The sequence below is a fragment of the Tenrec ecaudatus genome, chromosome 8, assembly GCF_050624435.1.
Source record: "Tenrec ecaudatus isolate mTenEca1 chromosome 8, mTenEca1.hap1, whole genome shotgun sequence".
Lineage (NCBI taxonomy): Eukaryota > Metazoa > Chordata > Mammalia > Afrosoricida > Tenrecidae > Tenrec > Tenrec ecaudatus.
Genome location: NC_134537.1, coordinates 10,090,169 through 10,112,424, shown reverse-complemented (window position 1 = coordinate 10,112,424; position 22,256 = coordinate 10,090,169). Strand labels below are relative to the sequence as shown.

At 47.6% G+C, this 22,256-nt stretch overlaps 1 pseudogene; it reads left to right on the top strand.

The window, feature by feature from the left end:
* The first annotated feature begins 8,685 nt into the window (after nucleotides 1–8,685).
* Nucleotides 8,686–9,768, top strand: LOC142454643 (keratin, type I cytoskeletal 19 pseudogene; annotated as a pseudogene).
* Nucleotides 9,769–22,256: the final 12,488 nt, after the last annotated feature.

Here is a 22,256-nt window from a genome sequence, read left to right as displayed (position 1 = left end):
CTCTCCTAAAAAATGCCCCAAAGGAATCAAAATGATAGACCTTTGGAAGCTAATTCATTAGGCAAGTATTACTGGAAACCTTCCTCAATGCCCCGTTCTATATGAGATCATATGGCGGCCTCACTGTCTGTCCAACATCTTACATACGCTCGGCTGCTGATGACTGATAAAGGGAAGCTTCCAGCAACTGCTTGTCATGTCTACTGCTTTCTTCCTCCGTGCCTAGCTTCTACCCCAGCTCCTTGGCTTGTATGCACATCTTTGGCTCTGCCACTTGGGTTCCTGCCCCTGCCCCTGAGGCTTGGGTCCACCCTAAGGAGCTCCAACTGGAATTTGGCCATTTGCTGAGGTCATCTTGTGGCCCAATCTCAGAGCTGAAACTGGCGGAAGCCAGTTTAATAAGGATTTATTAAATGAATGAATGAGGACCCCGGGGCTTGGAAAGCTTGTACTAGACGCTGGTCACCTCAGATGACTTCAAGTCCTGCTGCTGCCAGACCACATGGCACCAGTCATTCTAACCTACGCGATGCCCCTCCCTCCCTCCCTCCCTCCCTCCCTTCCAGTACACATTATAGCTCTTGTCTCCTCTCCTCTCCTTCTTTTAAAAAGTACACGTGAAAATCAACGGAAAATTTTATACTTCCTGGTATGAGATCCCTCCCCCAATGTATTATTATTTTAAAGTATTTCCCTAAGGGAATAGGGGGAGGGGCACGGTTCTTGTTAAAATCCAGGCCTTCCTTCCTGTACTGATCCCAAGTTCTGGGTCTCAATTGCTCTTCAGGTCAGGTTTATAAGTACTGGGAGGCAGCAAGTCAGTGTGCATGGCCCACACTAAACAATTAAACATCAAGGCATTGACAAAGTTGTGTTTTGTGGTCAGAGACAAACCGTCTGAGTCAGAGGGACATCGCATAGTGGGAGTCCTTCGGTGACCACAGGGGAAAGGGCATCGAATAATCATTACCGTGTTGGCAACCACCAGTCTGGTCATAGTCCCTCTTCGGCTCATCACCCGGCAGGTCGAGCCCTCCCGCCACCTCCCTACCTCAACAGGACCACACACAAGTATTTAGTAAGGAGGCTTCACAGATATTTTTGCCAAGGGCAACATCATGGTACACTTACCTTTCAGAAGTGGGCTCCTCCTGCATCTTCAGCATGTCATGGATTTATGTAATCACAAGTAGGTATTGAAATAACAGAAGCAGTAGAAATAGAGTTACTGAACTGTAATTGATAGAGAAAGTATCCACACACTAACTACTGGATAGGTATCAACTTCTGCCTTCACTATCTAAGTTCAGATCCAAGAACAGAGTCAATCCAAAAATGAAACCAAAGTCTAAGCAGAAACTAATCTGCAGGGCCAACAGCCGACCCAGATCATAGCCTCATTTGGCCTGAGACCAGGAGTACCTGACTAGTACTACCACTGCCCATCCTGCTCAGGGTCACAGTAAATGGATCCTGATAGGACGGGAGGAAAATGTGGACCAGAACACCAATCTTTAAAAATACCAGGCTTCCTGGACCAGATGAGATTGGGGAACCCCCTGAGATATTCTTTAATCCTTGAACCAAATCATCTCCTGAGGTCACCTTTTAACAAACTGGTTGGCACACAAAATAAAGGCTATAACTTATGAGTGTGATATTCCATTAAAATACCATTTGTAAGGAGCAAAATATTGAATGATTCAGGAAGCATTAAGAGAAGATGGAACGAATACAGTCAGTGTACCCCAAAGAGACCGTCAAGAGTCCACTATTTCAGAAGGTAGCATTCGAGGGGGTATCCGAAAGAAACCAGAATTGCTCTAGGTGTAGCAGAGCTTTTGTAGGACACATTTTTCCCAGTAGGCAAGCATCAAGAAACTCACTCTTAGTGCACCCAGTGGCATCACCTGGGAAGGTTTTTTTCTAGTCATGGTGAATTTTTTCGTAAAAGCAGTTTTACTTGAACCTTGTTTTTTTTGTGATGGCCAATTTAAGAGAATAGCATGTGACCGTGAAATTTTGTTTCCTGTTCCAGAAAAATGCCGCAGAAACTGTTGTGATGTTGAACACAGCTTACAAGGACAGCGCTATGGGAAAACTCAAGTGTATGAGTGGTTTTCTCATTTCAAAAAAGGGGAAATGTCGATTGATGACGCAGCTCATTCTAGACATCTGTCAACTTCCAGAACAGATGAAAATGTCAACTAGTAGTGCATTTGGAGTTCATTCCACCAGGTCAGACTGTTAATCAAGCTTTCTATTTAGAGGTTCTGAAATGACAGTGTTACAGTATAGGACAAAAAAAGCCTATTTGTGGCAGAAGGGGGACAACTGGTTTTGCCACCATGACAATGCACCTACTCACACAGACTTTTAGTTTCTGCAGATGCAGAGGGACATGAAATGACAGCGATTTGATGATGTAGACGAGGTGAAGAAAAAATGAGGGAGGTGTCAGCCATCCAAACAGATGAGTTTGAAAAATGTTTCCAAGAATGGAATCGCAGATTGGACAAATGTAGTTAAGTATCATGGAGAGTACTTTGAAGGTGATAAAATTGTATTGTAAAAAAAATATTTAAATACATAGCTTTGAAAAAATTATTCCAGTTTCTTTTTGGGGGGAGTACCTCCTCATATGAGCAAGAACTGATGGTACTGAAAGAAGTTCAAGGTGCATTTAAGGAATTAGCCCAAAGCAAGCTCCCGGAATTTATGGAAAACCAACTGAAATGTTTCAGGAAGTGGAGGACACACTGGCAGCACTCCCTGTCTATACAGGATATTTGGAAGAAAGCTACTTGACCAAGTGGCTGCAAGAGATCCAAATTTATGCCCCTTCCAAAGCAAGGTGACCCAACAGAATACTCAAACTGTAGAATAAGATCATTCACTGATATGGCATGCTGAAGATCATCCAACAATGGTTGTGGCAGCCCACTGACAAGGAATGCCATTGCTGATGTCATGGATTCTGGATTGCTGGAGAGATGATGACGCTGGTGTTTCAGTGACTAGGCAAAGTCACTCAACTGTGTGGACCATGATAAACTGTAAAGAACTTTGAGGGGAAAAAAGGGAATTTCAGAACACTCTGTTGTGCTCCTTTGGTACTTGTACATGGATCAAGAGGCAACAGCACACACGACAAAGGAATCCTGCGTGGTTTAAAATCAGGGAAGGATGGCATCCTCTGACCATGCTTAATCACACTGGATGCTGAGCACGCCATCAGAGAAGCTGCCTGTATGAAGAAGAATGAGGCATCAGGATTAGAGGCAGGCTTGTTAATAACCTGTAGTATGCAGACGGTACAACCTTACTTGCTGAAAGTAGGAGGACTTGAAGCACTTGCTGATGAAGATCAAGGATTGAAGTCTTTATACAACGCAATGTAAAGAAGACCAAAATCCTCACAACTGGACCAAGAGGTAACATCATGATAACTGGAAAAAAAGTTAAAGTTGTCAAGGATTTTGCCTTGCTTGGATCCACAAATGATGGGATCAAAAGACGTGTTACACATTGGCAATCTGAGATGAGAGGGAGAAAGAAAGGGGGAACTGATCTCAATGATCAACACATAACCACACACCCCTCTACAGGGGGAAGAACAACCGAAAACATGGGGGAAGGGAGACAGCCGTCGGTGTGAGAGATGAACACAACAACAATATGCAATCTATCAGGGGGTTATGAGGGTGGGGCAGAGGGGGGAAAGAGGAGCTGATAGAAAGGGCTTATTAGAAAGTAAATGTCTAGAAAAGAATGAAGGCAATGCGTGTACAAAAATCCCCGATTCAATTGCTGTATAGATTGTGATAAGAGTTGTATGAGCCCCCAGTAAAATGATTTCAAACAAACAAAAGACGTGCTACATTTGGTAGCTCTGCTGCACAAAACCTTCTTAGAGTGTTGAAAAACAAGGATGCGACAGGACACCTGCCCCAAGCCCCGGTATTTTCCATTGCCTCAAATGCATGTGAAGTTGGACATTGAATAAGGAAGACCATAGAAAAATCAGTGCATTCGGAGCGTGGTGTGTGGGAAGGATAAGGAAAGTGCGATGGACTGCTAAAAGCACAAACCAATCTGTTTGGGAAGAAATGCGGCCAGAGTGCTTGCCAAGGCAAGGATGGCAAGACTTAGTCTCACGTACTTGGGGCATATTGTCGGGAGAAGGGACATCATGTTTGGTAAAGTGACGGGTGAGCAAAAACAGAGGAGACCTTTGGAGAGATGGATTGGTACTGTGGCTGCAACCATGGGCTCCGGGACACTTGTCAAAGTGGCGCGGGACCGTGGAGTGTGCCGGTCTGATGTGGATAGGGGTGCTATGGGTTGGAACTGACTTGATGGCACCTAACAACAACCCCATAAGGAGCCCTGGTGGCGTGGTGGTTAGGCATTGGGTTGCTAATTGCCAATTCAGCAGTTCGAAGCCACCAGCCACTCCATGGGAGAAAGATGAGGCTTTCTAGTCCAGTAAAGAGTCTCAGAAACCCACAGGGGCAGTTCTACCCTGTCCTATTGGGTTGCTATGAGTAGGCATCTGCTCGGTGGCAGTGAGTTTATGAGACCAGCAGTCCGGGCGGCGCAGTGGCTAAGCATTTAGATGCTCCCCGAAAGCTCAGTGGCTTGACCCCACCAGCCACCCTGAGAAAGGAAGAAGTGGTAGCGTGCTTCTGCAAAGACACCACTTTGAAAGTCCCCTGGGGAAGCTCTACTCTGTCCTCTAGCGTCACCTCCTCCTGGTCAGCATCAGCCTGCTGATATCGCTGTCCATGGGTGTCACGGTTCATCTCTTACAACGGGGCCAGGAGAACGAGAGGCCTGGGCAGAGGATGTTGAGGCATTGGGACCGAGGTAACTAAAGTCCCTGAGCAGTTTGCACAGAAATGGCCCAATAGCAACCTACTCCGCTGTTGACGCTTCCACCAAAAATACAATAAAATATCACTTTTTTTTTAAGTTCAATCCACGGTAGCTTTGCTTCGAGGGATGTGGGAGGAGGCTGGTCCTGGCAGGAAGTGAGAGGATGAAGCAGAACAATGTGGGTCGGACGAGGCAGCCCCAGAGCAGAGGAAGCAGCCGAGCCAGGTGCCCTTGCCAAACAGATGCAGTCACTGCTCAGGGAGGCGAACAAGGGAGCAGTCAGAGGGGGCCGTAGGGGTAAACCCATCTATATTTTATCATTTGCCTGCACGTAGTTATGCATTTTAATTAGGCCCCATCGTGCATTGAACATGTGCAGGCTACATAAAACTTTCTGGAGACAATGCCTTCTGATTAACCCATTGTGGCCCAGGCAGTTGCCTCTTGGTTAACAGCTGAGTGCTTAACCAGTGTGCCACCGTGAGTCCACCTGAGTGAGGCCCACTGTAGCAGTCTGAGCACAGGGTAGGGCAGTGGCGGGAGAGGCTTTAGAGGGGACAGTGTCTGACCCCTATCTTTGCGTCAGCCTAAAGGGAGTGCTTCTGAGTGGGGTACCTCTGCTCAGAATCCTGCCAATCATGAATGGGGTTACTAGAACCCTGGGCTCATCACGTTCCAGGAAATTTGGTCAGATCGGTGCCAGGTGACAAGGGCTGGAGGGCCTGCCGGTTGTCTGAAGGGCAAGACCTCGTTGCATCCCTTGGGGTAGGGTCAGCATCCCTGCTTGGTACAGGGGACCCTGGGCCTTGGTGTGGGCCGGGGCCTGGATGCCCCACCCCCTATTCAGCATGCGCCTTCCCTCCCCCAGCTCTTAGTCACCAGGCCTCTCGCTCATTTTATCCGGCAAAACCTTCGGACAATAAGTGGACAGGGTTCAACTGGCCCGGAAACCAAAGCCCGACAGAAAAATGCCTCATGACTCCTGCCAGCTGGGGCTCCGTGCCAGCGCGAGTGCGGGACAAACGGCCCAGGCAGCGCTGGGGTGTGTGAGGGGGAGTACACTCTGTGTGTGGACACCACTGTGTGGACACCACATCATGGAAGCTGTGTGCTGTTCGGGCGCTGCAACAGCACAGGCAACTGCTGCTCCCCTCATGTGGCTCGTGAAAGGGTTTCCGTCTCCTGGGCTGGAAGGGAGCTGGTCTGTCTGCGTCAACGCCTCTGTGGCTTTCTGCAGAAGCATGCGAGCACTTGTCAAAACAGAACTTTCCTGCCTGCTTGGATCCGTGGGCTTGTCTGCCCGCCAGAAAGGAGCGAGGCTCAGCCGGGTTAAAAGGGAAGAAAGATCTTTGCCAAGCAGCCCCCAGTAGCCGCTGCCCAGAGCGGGCAGCCTTCCCCGCTCACAGACACTGGTGCCAAGCCAGCTAGCTTCCCTAAGAAGCTCCCACCAGTGCAGTGTCACTCGGTCTGGAAGGTGGAAAGCTGGCAAAACCAGCAGGGCAAATGTTTTCCGATGGGGGAAAGGTAAACAAAGTTCTTCTCCCAGTAGACTGGAGCCCCAAGGCTGAGGGGATGGTGTTAACATGTTGGTCAACACTCTCGCTTTACTTTCCAAATGCTTTTATTTTATTTTCCCCCCAAAATAGGCTGCTGTTATCCTTGCTGGAGTAGTGGAGAAACCAAGGCTTTGCACGGATTCGTCTCAGCTTTATCCCCGACTGAGAGTTTGCATTTCCACGCCAGAGAGACCAAATCAAAGGCTACCCTTTCACAGAAGCCCCCAGGAATGAACCAGTTCAAAGTGTGGGGGAAACTGAAACCCAGAGATCACTTACCCCAGCACCTGGAGCCGGGGATTAATCAATGGATTGTTCTGGATTCATGTTGCCCACGTAGTCACAAGAGAGAGCATGCTTCCCAAAGCAAAGCCCTGGGCCCATGTGAAGATAATACTGTTAGGTGCCCCCCAGTCTGTTCCCCACAGAACACCCTGTTCTGTACAACAAAACGGAGCACTCACCATCCCTCCTGTGTCTGAGTACAGGTTGCAGCACCATGTCAATCCATGTCCCCGAGGGTCTTCCTCCTTTTTGCTGGCCAGCCACTTTTGCCAACCATGATGTCCTTCTCTGGGAATTGGCCCCTCCTGATAACAGGTCCCAAGAATGTAAAGCAAAGTCTGGCCGTCCTTTCTTCTACAGAGCATCCTGGCTGTCCTTCCAAGACAAAATAATTAAATAAAATAGTTAATATTTTCTGCTAACACCATCATTAAAAGACATCAGTCCTTCAGTCTTTCCAGCACTGCCCAGCTTTCGGATGTGTAGGAGGCCATAGAAAATAGGGTGTCTAAAAAACGAGGTATAAATTGCCAAGGGCACATGAGGGAGGGGGGAAAGGGGAGGGAGGGAAAAAAAAAAAGAGGACCTGGTGCGGGGGGCTTAGGTGGAGAGCAAGTGCCTTGAGAATGATTGGGGCAGGGAATGTATGGATGTGCTTTATACAATTGATGTATGTGTATGTATGGATGGTGATAAGAGTTGTATGAGTCCCTAATAAAATGTAAAAAAAAGAAAAGAGGAGAAAAAATGATTGGGGCAGGGACTGTGCAGATGTGCTTTGTACAATTGATGTATGTATATGTATGAACTGTGATAAGAATTGTATGAGCCCCTAATAAATTGTTAAAATTAAAAAAAAAGTATTTTAAAAATAAAATCGTAAAAAAGAAAAAGAAAATAGGGTGTCTGACTTCATACCCATCTTAGTCTTCCGCGTGAGACCTTGGTTCTTTAACCCTTTAAAGAAGTCTCGTGCAGCAGGTTTGCCCAATGCAAACTACGCCTCTTGTTTTCTTGACCGGTTTCCATGGACCCAAGCGAGATGAAATCCTTGACAACTTCCATCCTTTCTCTGTTTGTGGTGCTATGGCTTATTGGTGTCGCTGTAAGGACTCTCATTTGGGTTCTGTTGGTATGTAAGCCATGCTGAGGGCTGCAACCGTGATCTTCATCAGCAGGTGCTTCAAGCCTCCTCATCCTCAGCAAGATTGCATCACCAGCCTATCACAGGTTGTTAGTGAGTCTTCCTGCCATCTTGATGCCGTGTTCTTCTTCAGATAGCCCCGCTTCTCGATTATTTGCTCCGTGTACAGATTGAATCAGTGCGCTGAAAGGATACAGCTCCATGTATGCCTTTTCTGATTTTAAACCACACCGCATCTCCTGTTCCTGTTCAATGGACTCCCTCTTGGTCTATGGACAGGTGCCCCGAGAGAACAATGAAGTGTTCTGGAATTCCCATGCTTTCAAATGTTAGCCAGCATTTGCTATGATCTGAACAATCAAATGAATTGGCATAGTCCAGCAACACAGGTAAATATCTTTCTGGCGTTCTCTGCTTTGGGCCAGCGTCCACCTGTGATATCCCTTGTGCCACATCCTCTTCTGAATTGGAGTTGAACTGCTGACATCTCTCCGATGTTCTGTACCAATGCAACCTTTTTTAAAATTTTGGTGTGATATTAGTGATCGTATTTGATCATTTTCACATTCTGTTGGATCATCTTTTTCTTTTTACATGGGCACAGATACGGCTCTTTTTTTAATCTGGGGCCAGGCAGCTGCCTTTCAAATTTCTTAGCATGGACAAGAGAATGCCTTCAGTGCTGCTTCCTTTGGTTGAGGCATTTCAGTTGGTGTCCCGTCAACTCCTGGAGGCTCATTTTTCCATCAATATCTTTGGTGTATCTTGGATTTCTTCTTTCTGTACCATCAGCTCTTGATGGTAGACTACTTCTTGAAATAGATGAACGTTGGCCACGGCGTGTCCGTGTCGTCTGCTCGCTTCATGTCCTCGTCCTCCTCCGGTGGCTACGGCGGCGGCTATGCGGGCGCCCTGTCCACGTCTGACAGCCTCCTCTCCAAGAACGAGAAGATCACCATGAAGAACCTCAACGACCGCCTAGCCTCCTCCCTGGACAGGGTGCGTGCCCTGGAGACTGCCCACACCGAGCCTGAGGTGAAGATCCGCGACTGGTACCAGAAGCAGGGCCCGGTCCGGCCTGAGACTACAGCCACTACTACAAGACCATCGAGGAGCTGCGGAACCAGATTCTCGGTGCCACCATCCAGAACTCCAAGATCATGCTGCAGATTGACAACGCCCGCCTGGCGGCGGATGACTTCCGCACCAAGTTCGAGAGGGAGCAAGCCCTGCGCGTGAGTGTGGAGGCGGACATCAGTGGGCTGCGCCGCGTGCTGGACGAGCTGACGCTGGCCCGTGCCGAGCTAGAGATGCAGCTCGAAGGGCTGAAGGAGGAACTGGCTTTCCTGAAGAAGAACCAAGAGGAGGAAATCAGCGTCCTGCAGGCCCAGATGGGGGGGCCAAGTGAGAGTGGAGGTGGATTCTGCACCAGGCATCGACCTGGTCAAGATCCTGAAGATATGAGGAGCCAGTATGAGATCATGACTGAGAAGAACTGGAAAGATGCTGAGGCATGGTTCATCAGGCGGACTGAGGAGCTGAAACTGGAGGTCGCTGGCCACACAGAGAAGCTCCAGGTCAGCAAGAAGGAGGTAACTGACCTGCGGCGGACACTCCAGAGCCTGGAGATTGAGCGGCAGTAACAGCAGAACATGAAAGCCGCTCTGGAAGGCACCCTGGCAGAGACGGAGGTGCGCTTTGGAGCTCATCTGGCGCAGATCCAGGTGATGGAGCATGGAGGCCCAGCTGAGCTACGTGCGCTCTGACATGGAGCGGCACAACCAGGGGTACCAGCTGCTCTTAGGCATCAAGTTAGGGCTGGAGCAGGAGATCGCCACCCATCACAGCCTACTCATGGGCCAGGATGCTCACTACAAGGACCTGCCCACCACCAGGGCTCTCTGAGTCCTGGGCTTCCTGTCTCCTGCAGAGGCCCCGGTACCAAGGGGTGGGACCCTTAACTCCATCTCTTTCCCCAGAACTTCCAATAAAACTTTGTGGCAGGGTTGAAAAATAAACAAAACAAAACTTTACTTTGTCTTTTGACAGGTTTTGTTCAGCTTTGAAGTCTTCTGTTCAGCCCTTTGACATCATCATCCTTTCCTTTTGCGTTAGCTTCTGAACATGATAGAGCAAGTTTCAGGGGCTCTTCGGACATCCATTTTGGACTTTTCGTATGTTCTAGTCTTCAGTAGCTTCATATATGACGGCTTTGAGTATAATCAACGTAACGATGCATTCTGCAATGACAATCTGACTCTGGCACGATTGACAGAGATTCCCTTCCAGTTCCTCCTAGCCCTTTTTGCCTGGTGCCTCCTGACTCCCAAGAGAATCACTGTAAAACGCAAATCTCACCCCGAAGAGGTCATCCTATCACCCTCTGTGAAGGAGCTATGATTTCATAAGGCTGGTTTGCATTTAGATTCCAAGCACCTAATTGTAGGAATGTATCAGTTCGAGTTGAGTGATTGGGTTATGGGTTAGGGGAGGCTTGTGGATTGTTAGGACGTTGAATAGGTTTCAGCGGCGCTTCCAACAAAGATGGACTGAAAGAAAAGCCTGCCAATCGACAGCCAAAAATCTGCCTGTGAAAGCGGTTGATCACAGCACACAACCAGTCATGGGATGGGGTGGAATGGGCAGTGCTTAGTTGTGCTCTCTAGCAGGTCACTATGAGTCAGGACTGGCATGAGAGCAGTTCACAGCAGTAGCAACATCTAAAACTCATGTCCCTGGAAGGGCTTCTAACCATTCATTCCAGTCCAACACTTTGCTGAGAATTGGCATTTCCACCCCAGAGATACTGAATCAGAACCTACATTTTTAACAAGCTCTCCAGAGGGTTCTTATAGATGCCGCTGTCCAGGTGATACTTCTTTCCAATCAAGATTCTGGTTTAGCATAGTTGGGTTGGAAATAGCAATTCTCCGCAAGACATCAAACTAGCATGAATCAGTTCGGAACCCTAGTCCCTGATCCCTGACTGCTGGATAGAAAGAAAGAGCAGAAATAGAATCTGGGGCTAATCGTATAATTGCCTAGTTCTTGGCAGTTATGGAAACCTCGTGTTCTGAGAAATCATAGCCCTCAAGCAACTGCTGGATTTCTGGAGGCACGCACACAAAAAGATCTTGGCAGCATGAAGGACACTGGGGGTCTAGTCCCTAAAACTATAGCTGTGAGTTCCAAGACATTATTTAGGCCTGATTGCAGCTGGAGATTGGTGTTCATTGATTTATGCAAACCTGTTTAGATAATTGTTTTAGCTGGGGACGTTTGTTAACGAATGCATTCAAATTTAGAAACTGTTTATCGCTATCGATCACCGAGATCTGTGATGGTGGACCCTTGGTTTATAACAACCCCAATTCATTCCAAGTAGAACTTAGTGGCTGCTCAAGAGGTTCAAAATCCACCAAGAGAGTATCATGAGGAGGATGAACAACACATGAAAACTGGGGAATCACTCTCCTGTGCTGCTTCTGCTGACCTCCAAGAGGGCTCAGCTGCTGGTTCCTGACAGCCCTGGGCTGGAACCGAAAACCAATGGTAAGACTCACTAGCAGCTAGTGGACTAGCTTTGATTCAAGCAAAGTGCACTGAGCTTAAGAAAAACACTAACATGCATTTTACAAGAATGTGAGCTAAGCAAGTGCCACATGTCTCCTCATATGAGGCAACAGGAAGTACACAACACTCCTTCAGATGCATTCCTGCCAGAAATGATTAAGCCTACATTGAATCAAGTAGTAAGATCTAACTACCAGTCTATGGGAGACAAAGGAATTACTCAATAACATAAGGAAGACAGAAGCCCAATCTAGAATGTGGGAAACTCTACAGGACAAAGGACTTGATTCCTTCAATATGCAAATAGCTCAGAGGGGGGAAACATGAGAGAGGCCTTATAGGTTAAAAGAAGTGTACGAGGTAGATCCACAAAGCAAACCTGTGGACCTGATTCTGAGAATCCAGCAGGGGTGTGGGGGGGGGCAGGCGAGGGGGAGGTCACATACAGGTAGTCTCCAGGTAACAAACAGGATCTGTTCCTAAGTGTCTCCTGAAGTGGAATTTTGGGGTAAGTTGGAACAGGTGCATATGTCTCTTCTTTAGCCTCCCTTTAAAGCAAGAAAAAAAGTCCTGGTCTTAACACTTGGCTGCTAAATGAAAGGCCAGCCGTTGGAGCCCATCAGCCCCTCCAGGGGGCAAAGGGACACAGTCTGCTTCTGTCAAGATGACAGCCTTGGGACACCCCAAAAGCTGTTACATGGGGCCCTATAAGATCAGCATGAGTTAGAATCGACTTGATGGCAACGGACTCGGTTTTGGTTCTGTTAAAGCTTGGAGGCTTCTCAATTATTTAAAAGCTGCAGGTGTGGCGAGTAAAGAGGTGGGTGATGAATGTGTTTCAAGTAGGCGCTGGTTCTGAGTCCATATGGACTCTTTGCCATGTGTTTTTTGTTGTTGAATAGGTTTATGGGCTGGTTCAACCTTTTTTAAAGAGAAAGAACGTTTACATAGCACAAATGTTAGGTAAGGCACGAGTGAGTTGTCCTGGTCTGTCATTTGTTGCCCAGGGACTTAGGGTAAACAGGAAGCAGCTTCTGTGAGAGGCGTGGGGTTCCGGCAGGAGAAGCAGGAAGGCTTGCTGCTGGGCTTCCTTTGTCTGCAGGGTGGGCCTATGCAAGGCACCCCATGAAGACCAAGACAGAGGCAGGTGGGGGCTGCTGGCTGAGTGGGACCCCGAACAAGCTTGCTGTCAAGGTGATCTACAAGGCCGGCCACTGCTTAAAGGCTAGAGTCACAAAGGTTGCTGGTCCCTCCCATCACCCGTCTTACTTCTTTCCCTCCATTTCATCCTCAAATGCACCGCAAATACCTGACACAATGGTGCACGGGAAAGTAAAAGGATGTAACGTGGGTCCTGTGCACCAGAGGCAGACTGATGCCCCTATGGGGGACTTAGTAAAACAACACCAATGCCTCAGCACCCTTGACCTCTTGAACCACCTTATACCTGTAGTTCTGCAGAAAGACGTGGGAGCTTTGTGAAATGTGAGGATGAAAGAGGCAGCTTCTTCAGAGGCCATGGGGACTTTGGTGACAGCCAGATGCTGGCGAATGCAGCAGCCTTTCTGATCTTTAAACCAGACAAGTTCTGGAGCAACCAGACGAGAATTCTGCTCTCTGCTGTTCTATGTTGCTTGGCACTCTAGCTTGCGTGGCTGGCCCACATATGGGTTTTGCTGGGCTGTAGCTTCTTGGCTGGGGGCACTCTTACAGCTAAATGTAAACCTCTAGCCCTGGGATCAGTTACTCTAGGGTAATGCCAAGGAGGCCCATGGCACAGGTGTACCTGGCGGCTTCCATCATGCCAACATTGCCCCACATTCAAGGTTGACTAGAAAGCATCTGAGAGGATACTTACAATGGTTTCTAGGAAGACTCTTCAAATACCTTAACGCCATGACTCCTTGCCTCCTCCCCGCCACCTTTTCTGCAATGGATGGAGACCCAGACAACCTCTCTCCTTCCCTGGGCTGCTAACCTCTAGAAACATGACATCACCAGAAACCACGCTTATCATTGGCTCTACCGCCTGTCCTTGCTCCATTGGAAGCGCGGAGAGTGTGTGAATGAGAACAAGCATGTGAAAGCAAACTCACGATGAGAGAAGGTTTGGGTCAGAGACCCTCTGAGTCCTGTAAAGCAGAGACAGTACTTCTGACTGCTCACCAAACGGTCTGACTTGTCAGGCTGGTGGCTCTTTAACTGCCTTTCGGGTGTCTCGGGGCTCAGCAGAGGTGCTGAAGGAGACAACACCAGCAGGAGCAGAGGGAGGACGCTGACAAGAGGACATCAGAGCCCGTGGGGTTTCAAGCCCCACCATCCCCTCAAAGGACTCCCACTTGTGTTGTCCCTATCCCGGGTGTGAATATGACCTCATAAAAAAAGCCAGGTTAAAAGCCAAGGCTTTAATCAATGAATATTCTAATCCAATATTGAGCTACATAGACTTTGGCTAATGGACTTAAAAATAACACCACCACCTCGCTGAGATGTCTGAACATGCCACTTACATGTGTTGCTGCCGTTGTTTAGTCTGTTCACTCAGTTGGCCAAACATGTCTCCCTTGTAGCTATCTTGAAGACAAATACCCACAGACCAGAATGGTGGATGTTTACACACATTAATGAAACGGGTGGATTCCGGTCCAATGTGATTACATTTTCTATGGTCAATGTTTTTTCCCCAGGTGGAAATTCACTGTCACCAATCATGACCTTGTGACTCATTGTGTCTGTTCACATAGGAGGGACAGGGAGGGCGGGACTGTGTGGTAACAGGGCGGGGGGAGCTGTCTCTTATCAATCATGAAACCCAACCAGTTTTCTGTTGGAAAACCAGGTTGATAAATCCAGGCGGCCTCGGCTATTCCTCTTCCAACCCCTCCTACTGTAATAATTCCCTCAGCTAAAGGCCAAGCACCGTGTAATAGTGACAGGAAGTGTGGCCACATCATTGATCATAAAGGAAATCCCTCAACCCCAATGAGAGCTAATCACTGCCTCCTTGTCACTGCTTCCAATATAAACAACGACAAAGTGCCTGCCTCATAAGCACAAAGCATCTCCACGTTTCATAGCAGGCGAACAAATTGTGGCTGTCACTGCCTCTGTCTGTGGATTCCTCAAGACGTGAGGAGAATGGGTGAAATCGAGGAGAGGGCATGATTTCGGGTGTGAGTGCTATTCTGACAACCTTACAGTTGGGGCGGGGGCTTCCTGTCTTATTTAAATGAATATTTATGGAGCTCAAATGCCAAATCAAGTCCTGTGATCCCACAGTGGGTGCCACAAAGATGAGAGAGAGATAGACACTCTTTGTTCTCAAGGGCTCTGCAATCTAGTCAGAGAGCAAGGTTGTACTCAACTAGCGGCAACATAGAAAGCAAAGGCTGTTCATGCCATGAGGGTAGGATGGACAGGGGAAGAACCATAACCTCTGGAGGCCTGGACCACAAGGTGTGTATCACTCTGCACCTGCATTGGACTTGGGTCATTCTACAGGATGCATCTGGTTATACTGCACCCTCCTCCAGGTAGACAACACTCCCGTCTTTTCCAAAGACAGGAGACTGAGACATACCTTGTGGGCATTTAGGAATCAAGGCCACTTTCTCCATATTTCAGAGACTGCATCTCTTAACTCATCTGCTGCCTAGTCTCTCTGTAATCAAATTCATTTGCAATGTACCAGCTGCCCATCCCTATGTCCCCAGATGGCCACCCCAACACCGGGTCTGTCTTAACGTCCAGAACCAGGGCTCGGCTCTGACCCAATGAAGGTTTTGTTTACTTGGTTCCCATCCCATGGGCTGATAGATGGCCTGTGCTCAGGCCTCAGTTGAGCCATGTATTCTACCTCTCCCACACCATCAGCTCAAAAAGATCACATGATCTCTAGCTCACACAATAGTACAGGTTTATCAATATTTCCACCAGAAGACGTGACATGGTACTTACTGATTGACGCCTCTAATACAGCTCATGTCAGGCTGGGTGTGTTAGTCTGAGTTGACTAGAGAAACAAATCCAGAGACACTCATAAATGTGTAAGAGAGAACTTTATATCAAGAAGTAATTATGCATCAATAAAACATCCCAGCTCAGTCCAAATCAAGTCCATGAGTTCAATATTAGCCCATCAGTATATTAGCCCATGAATTCCTCTTCAGTCTCATGCAGTCACATGCAATGATCCCGAATACAGGAAGGTCTCAGGCTGGTGGATGGAAAGTCCTGTGGGTCCAGTGGCGGTGGAAGCATCCCGGGGGCTCTGGCTGCCATCAGTGTGACTCTATCTGCCTTGTCCACCGGATGTGAAGCAGATATAGTGTGTCCCACCTCCAGGAAGGAAGACCAGAGTTCCCAGAATCCTCAGGAGAAGACCATGCCTCCACAGAGGTCTCATTAGCTATGACCTGATTGACAGGCTAGACTCCACCCCTTCACTCAAATTGACAGGAGATTATGTAACTGCCACGCTGGGTTTTCTGGAGAATACCAGTGGCACTCATATGTGTATACTAAAGACTTTTATTTTCAGAAAGAAATGGCTATCAAGAAAGTGACCCACAGAACCACAGAGCAGGCAAACCCAGTCTGACTCAAGTCCTTCGGTCAGATGCTGATCTGGAGACCTTCCCTGACTCATAGGGCTACTAGACAGAGGAAGCAGGAAAACACAAGGTGGGAAGACCGCAGGCTCGTGGAATCTGAGTCGAGTGGATCCAAGACAGGTAACATGGCAGGCTGCTGACAGCTCCCGGGGTTGGCAGGCCATGTGGCATCAGCAAACCTCCATTCCAAGAAGCCAGACACGGGATCCAGACCAGCAGAATGAAAAGGAGAGAGCCAGTTCTCTACAGTGTGTCGCTATGAAGGGAGGCTCACTTCCAAGAAGATGCCGTCAGACGGGGAAACCTTACTGCCACACTACTAAGGCTCCTGGTCCTGACAACTTGACACAAAGCCTACCCATCACACGGAGTCACTGTTCTCTTGTTCAAGTCTCAATCCACTATCGTTGTCTTTTCATCCCCCACACCTGGAAGGAAGACAACAAACCTGCATCAATCCAAATTGGGCGACTAAGTGCAAAGGCAGCAGTGTAGACCCACCAGTGCTTTGAGAAAGAAAGATGAAGCTTTCTGCTCCCCTAGAAACCCACAGACTCAGAAACCCAAAGGGGCAACTCTACTATGTCCTACAAGATTGCTATGCCTAGGAAAAGACTCTATGGTAATGAGAACGAGATATATATATATATATTCAGTTGACCTGATTATAATATATATATTATCTATAATCAGTTCAAGTCCTTGAGCCTCTGTGTGGTTGCTGATCAGTTTTAGAGAAAATCCTTCCACTTTGCATATTGGTGCTTCAACAAGTTCTCTAAGATACCCAAGTGACTTTTACATGGCTCCTTTCCTACTTTCCACAGCTTGGCCTCAATCCCTGTCTGCTCTCCCGGAACGTCCTTAGGCACCTCTTCCCTGTCTTCCCTAAGCAAGTATTCTTATTTCTGCTTCCCCAGAGAAGAGAGAACTCATCAGGGAGGAACCGTTTTCACGTCCTGTTTCTGAAGTTGCCAACATGCCTACATCCTCACCTTCCCGCTGGTGAAAATGGAAGAGGAACGTCTTTTCCGCCTGAGACCATTTCCCATCCTGGACCTCCCTTCTCTCACCTTTCAGGGCTCATCTTCTTTCAAACATCTTCCATCTCCGCTCATCTGGTATCTCTTCATCTTAAAAAATAAAATCCTCCCACAAGCCATGTTCCTTCCATCATATCCTCAAAGCCAAGTATTTTCAAAGGATTGGACTATACATGTTTTCCATTTGGGAGGTGAGGAAATGGTTTCTGTTCCAATCGTTCCCTTGATCGGGGCCACTTGCTCTTCTGGTTGTCTCCCACCGTCCCCTTCGCTGAAAACCTGTGGTTTATCATGAAGGCCTTTGTTTAAATGTCACTTCTGAGGTGCTGTTTTCGACCTTACAACTTGGCTTACCTGTTTCTCTAATAACCCATCATATTAGACTTTTGCTAGCATCATAGAACTTATACTCTGATAGGACGATTCATGACCATAACGCTCCTCAAAGGGATGGGCTGTCTCCTGCTTGTCACACTGCCTGGCACAGTCTCAGGGACCAAGCGCCATGGTTGAGGCTATGCAGCCGGTGGGTGGCATTGACTCGGGTGTGACTGTGCCACACCCTGCCAGAAATGGCTTCTGTCTCTGATCATCGCAACCAAAAGGCTGGACTGGAGCTTCTCGAACTCCACTGCGCTCACTCATGCTTAAGGTGTCTGATTCTGGTTCAGGGAGTCTGAGGTGAGAGCTGAGATCTGCATTTGTAACAAGCAACCAGCTGATGCTGATACTGCCAGTATTCAGGCTACGCTTTGAAAAGCAAGGGCCCAACGGACCTAAAAACAAAATAGCTTATAGACTCGAGCAGAGAAAGAGGGCCTCCTTCATCCGTGACAAACTCAGAAACAACATGGGAAGGACTGAAGGAGGGGGACCCTCTGTCCTCCCACCTCGTTCCCCCCCCCCAATCTCAGAGCATCTGCTCCTCCAGAGCCAATGAGGGACAAAGTCGATGACTCTCCCAATGCAGACGGACGCTTACTCGCAGCACGGTTGCTGACTGCGTTTCCCACCCTCGGAAAGGTTCCGATTTGATAGTTGAGGGCAAGATAAAGTTCAAGTCAGCAAACTGTATTTCCTGGATCTGTCTAAACAAATTCCTTTAAAGCCTGCTGAGGAAATCATTCTGCTGTTTCCTAGTAATCTGGGTAGAGTTGGTGTCATTCAAAACTGAGAGGCTCGGAGGCCTGCTCTCTTGTTTCTTTAAGACGCCTCACTCAGAGGAGGGCTCCGTACGTTCGAGATATTTCTCTATGACAGAAATTAAAGAGAGGTGCCTGTGAACCACCTCATGCAAGGAACCACCATTTCACGTTGGGTAAGGGAACCAGAGGTCCCTGAGGGCTGCAGTGTGATATGGCAGGCACCGGCCGCTGAACATCCCTCATAACAAACGCATGTAGCTCCCTGCTTCTCATGGAATGAAGCGTGAACCCTGCTGTCAGACTTTGCAGCCCATTTATGACCTTACTCCACGGTACCCTTAAGGAGCCCCCATGAGGCATAGTGGACTCAGCATCAGGCTGCCAACCGCAAGATGGGCAGTGCCAACCCACCTGCTGCTGTGAGGGACAAAGATGAGGGAACCTCAGAGACCCTGCGCGCAGTTCTATTCTGCCAGGATGCGTCAGCACCTAGTCAAGGGAAGCGGGTTTGGTTTTCTACTTTGACCAGACCTACTGGATATCTTTCTTTTTCTTTTTTTTAACTTTCTTATTGTGGCTCTAATTTATCTACTTCAAGTCTCTCGATGTATGAAGAAGGCCTGGTAGAGTAGTGGGTTACGCATCAGGATCAGTCGTTCAAAACCACCAGCGCTCCTTGGGAGATAGACAAGGTTTTCTGCTCCTGTAGAAAGACCCCCAGGGGCCATTCTACCCTGTCCTAGAGGGTTGACATGAAGAGGAAGCAACCAGATGGTAGTGAGTTTGGGGAGATCAATGTAGGAAAAGGAACCACAATTAACTGAAGATTAAAAACAAACACAGAAATGTGAGAGGCTCTTAATTCCCAAAGGCATCCGTTTCTTTCTCTAGATTCCAAAGCACAGCCAAATGTCTAGCAAAAATCTAAATTCATATCAATTCGCAAAAAGGAGATAGAAAGAAATGCAAGGCTGAGCCAATCTAAATCCTCTGTGTGTGTTACGGATATAATTATGTCCTCCCAAACGAATGTGTCGGAATCCTAATCCTCATACCTGTAGCTGTAATTCTCTCTTGGGAACAGGGCTTTCTTTGATATGCTAATGAGGCTGTACCAATGTAAGGTGTGGTTTATCCCTAATCACTTCAGAGTTATAAAAAGAAGAGATTAGACACAGAAACAAGAATAACGCCATGGAGCAGCGAAATGCCATTTGAAAGTTTCCAAGAGACATAGGAATTCTTGGCATATTGGTTGATGTGGAAAGAGTACCGATCACCCCTTAGAGCCCACAAGCAAAGAAACACATAAGGTCACGACCATTGACTCAATGCAACTCATCGTGACCCTATACGGGACCCAGTAGCATTCCCCTATAGCTGATGCCCTCAGTCTGGACTTCTAGTTACCTAACCTGCAGGAAAATTAACTCCCGGTCTTTCAAGCTACCCACCTGTGGTATTTGAGCAGCACTAGGTAACTACGACAATGTCCATCCTGATGATAGAATGTCTGTCATAATGTTTGTAATTGACCACGTGTCCTTGCGTTCCTCCCCAGTTAAATCACATGTTTTACATAGAGATACAGCTTTCTCCTCTGAATGCGAACACCTTGTTAAAAATTCCAGTGTCGTACCATCTCCCATCAGAATGGGCTCCACCTTGCTTCGTGTGTATGTTGTTTGCAAACCTGTCCACAGTATTCCTCTCTCTGTATCCGTTCCCTTTCTCAGTGTGACTTGGCTGCTCTTCCATCAAGAGGTGAGAATGTTTTCCAACTCCGAACATGTGGGTTCCAGTTCTCTCATCTGAGCTGACTAGACAAACAAATCCAGGTACGCTCACATATGTGTAAGAGAGAGCTTTGTATCAAGCAGCAATTGCATATCAGAAAAACAGCCCAGCCCGGTCCAGATCAAGTCCGTAAGTCTGATCTTAGTCCAGACATCTCTCTTCAGGCTCACACAATGACATGCAATGGTGCAGAATGCAGGAAGATCACAGGCTGGTGGGTTCAAAACCACCAGCCACTCCCTGGAGGGAGAAAATGAGGAGGTGAGACTTTGTCTCTCATCCTGTGAACATGTTAGCAGGAGAGACTAGTTCCTGGAAGAGGATGTCATGCTTGGTAACGTGGAGGGGCAGCAAAAACGAGGACGGCCCTTGACGAGATGATGGTCACAGTGGTTACAACTGTGGGCTCAAACATAGGAACCATGTGAAGATGGAGTAGGACCGGCAGAATTCTCTTCTGTTGTACATAAGGTTTCGGACCAGACTCACCAGCACCTAATAGCAAATAGCATGTGGGCTTGTCTTGTGATTATCTTTGACTACTAGGATTTGGAAAAGCGGTTCTCAACCTGTGGGTCCTGACCCCTTTGGGGGTCGAACAACCCTTTCACAGGGGTCGCCTAAAGCCATTGGGAAACTCTATTTCTGATGGTGGTAAGACTGCATCTGTCCATCTCCAGGCGGGTTCGCCCACATGCAGATAAGCTGATCTGGTGAGAAAGAAGCTATCTCGGCCTTCACACTGACATTGGCTTTTTACACATACTGTCGCAAAATTGTTAGATTAAGACTGTTACCCATGCTGCACCATGCTTCAAGACAAAATTTCATTGATTTGTCATTAGAAATAAATATTTCACAATATTTAATTACATATTGTTTTGTGATGAATCACTATGCTTTCATTATGTTTAATTTGTAACAATGAAAACACATCCTGCCTATCAGATATTTACACGATGATTCATCACAGTAGCAAAATAAGAGTGATGAAGTAGCAATGGAAATAATTTTATGGTTGGGGGGGGGATCACCACAACCTGCGGAGCTGTATGAAAGGGCCATGGCCTTTAGGAAGGTGGAGCGCCACTGATGTGGAAGAAGCCACGCTGAAGGAGCTTGCATGTCTCCTCGGGCTCTCCTGGGTCTGTTGTCTTCCGCTGTGTGAGCAGGTCTAAGAAAGCCCGTGGAGGATGAGAAACCAAAAGGGGGGGAGAGTCGCCCCAGTTATTCCAGCCACGGTCCTGAACAGATCAGAGAAGCTGGCCAACATGAGCAATGCTGCCCCCAGTTAACACATCCGCCGACCACAAGCACATGGACAAACCGAGCCAAGATCAGCCAAATCAGACCAGGGACAGAAGAAATATTCAGGTGAGTTACATGTAATGTAGTCCTTGATGTAATGGCAGTGTGTATACTCACCAAATTAATGCTATTAGGTGCCACAACAATAAAAAAATAGGACGGTGCCATTCCTGAGAATATTTGTGCATTTATGAAGATGAATTTATACTGATGAAAGATGGAATTATATCTTTTTTGTTCCACAAACACCTGTGAAAGATATATGTTCTCCTGGTTAAAGATGTCTCATGCAGAATTGTGCAGGATCCTGCTTCGTGGGTGGGTGATGCATTTGCCAGAATAAGAATGTATGAAGTCTGTTGTTTGAAACAGCCTCAGGTAATTCTGACAATCCCCTGCCCGAACATATAGGAGACCTGGTGGAACTGTGAGCTTGTCATTGCACTACAAACTGCAAAGTCAGCAGTTCAAATCCACTGGTTGCTCCTGGTGAAAAAGATAAAGACTATCTGTTGCTATAAAGCAGCAGTTCTCAACCTGTGGGTCACGACCCCTTTGGTGGTTGAATGACCCTTTCATAGGGGTTGCCCGACTTACAACAGTAGCAAAATGACAGTGATGAAGTGGCAACACAACTAATTTTATGGTTGGGGGGGTCACCCCACATGAGGAACTGTATTAAAGGGTCACGGCATTAGGAAGGTTGAGAACCAGTAATCTCAAGTTTTATAGCCGTGGAAGCCCAATATAGAGTCTCTGTGAGTCAGAACAAGAAGTACTGGCGGTGTAGTGGTTAGGAGTTGGGCTGCCATTCGTAAGGTCTGCAGTTGGAAACCACTGGCCTCCCCGCAGGAAAAGGATGGGACTTTCAACTCCTGTTAACAGTTGCAGTCTCAGAAACCCACAGGTACGGT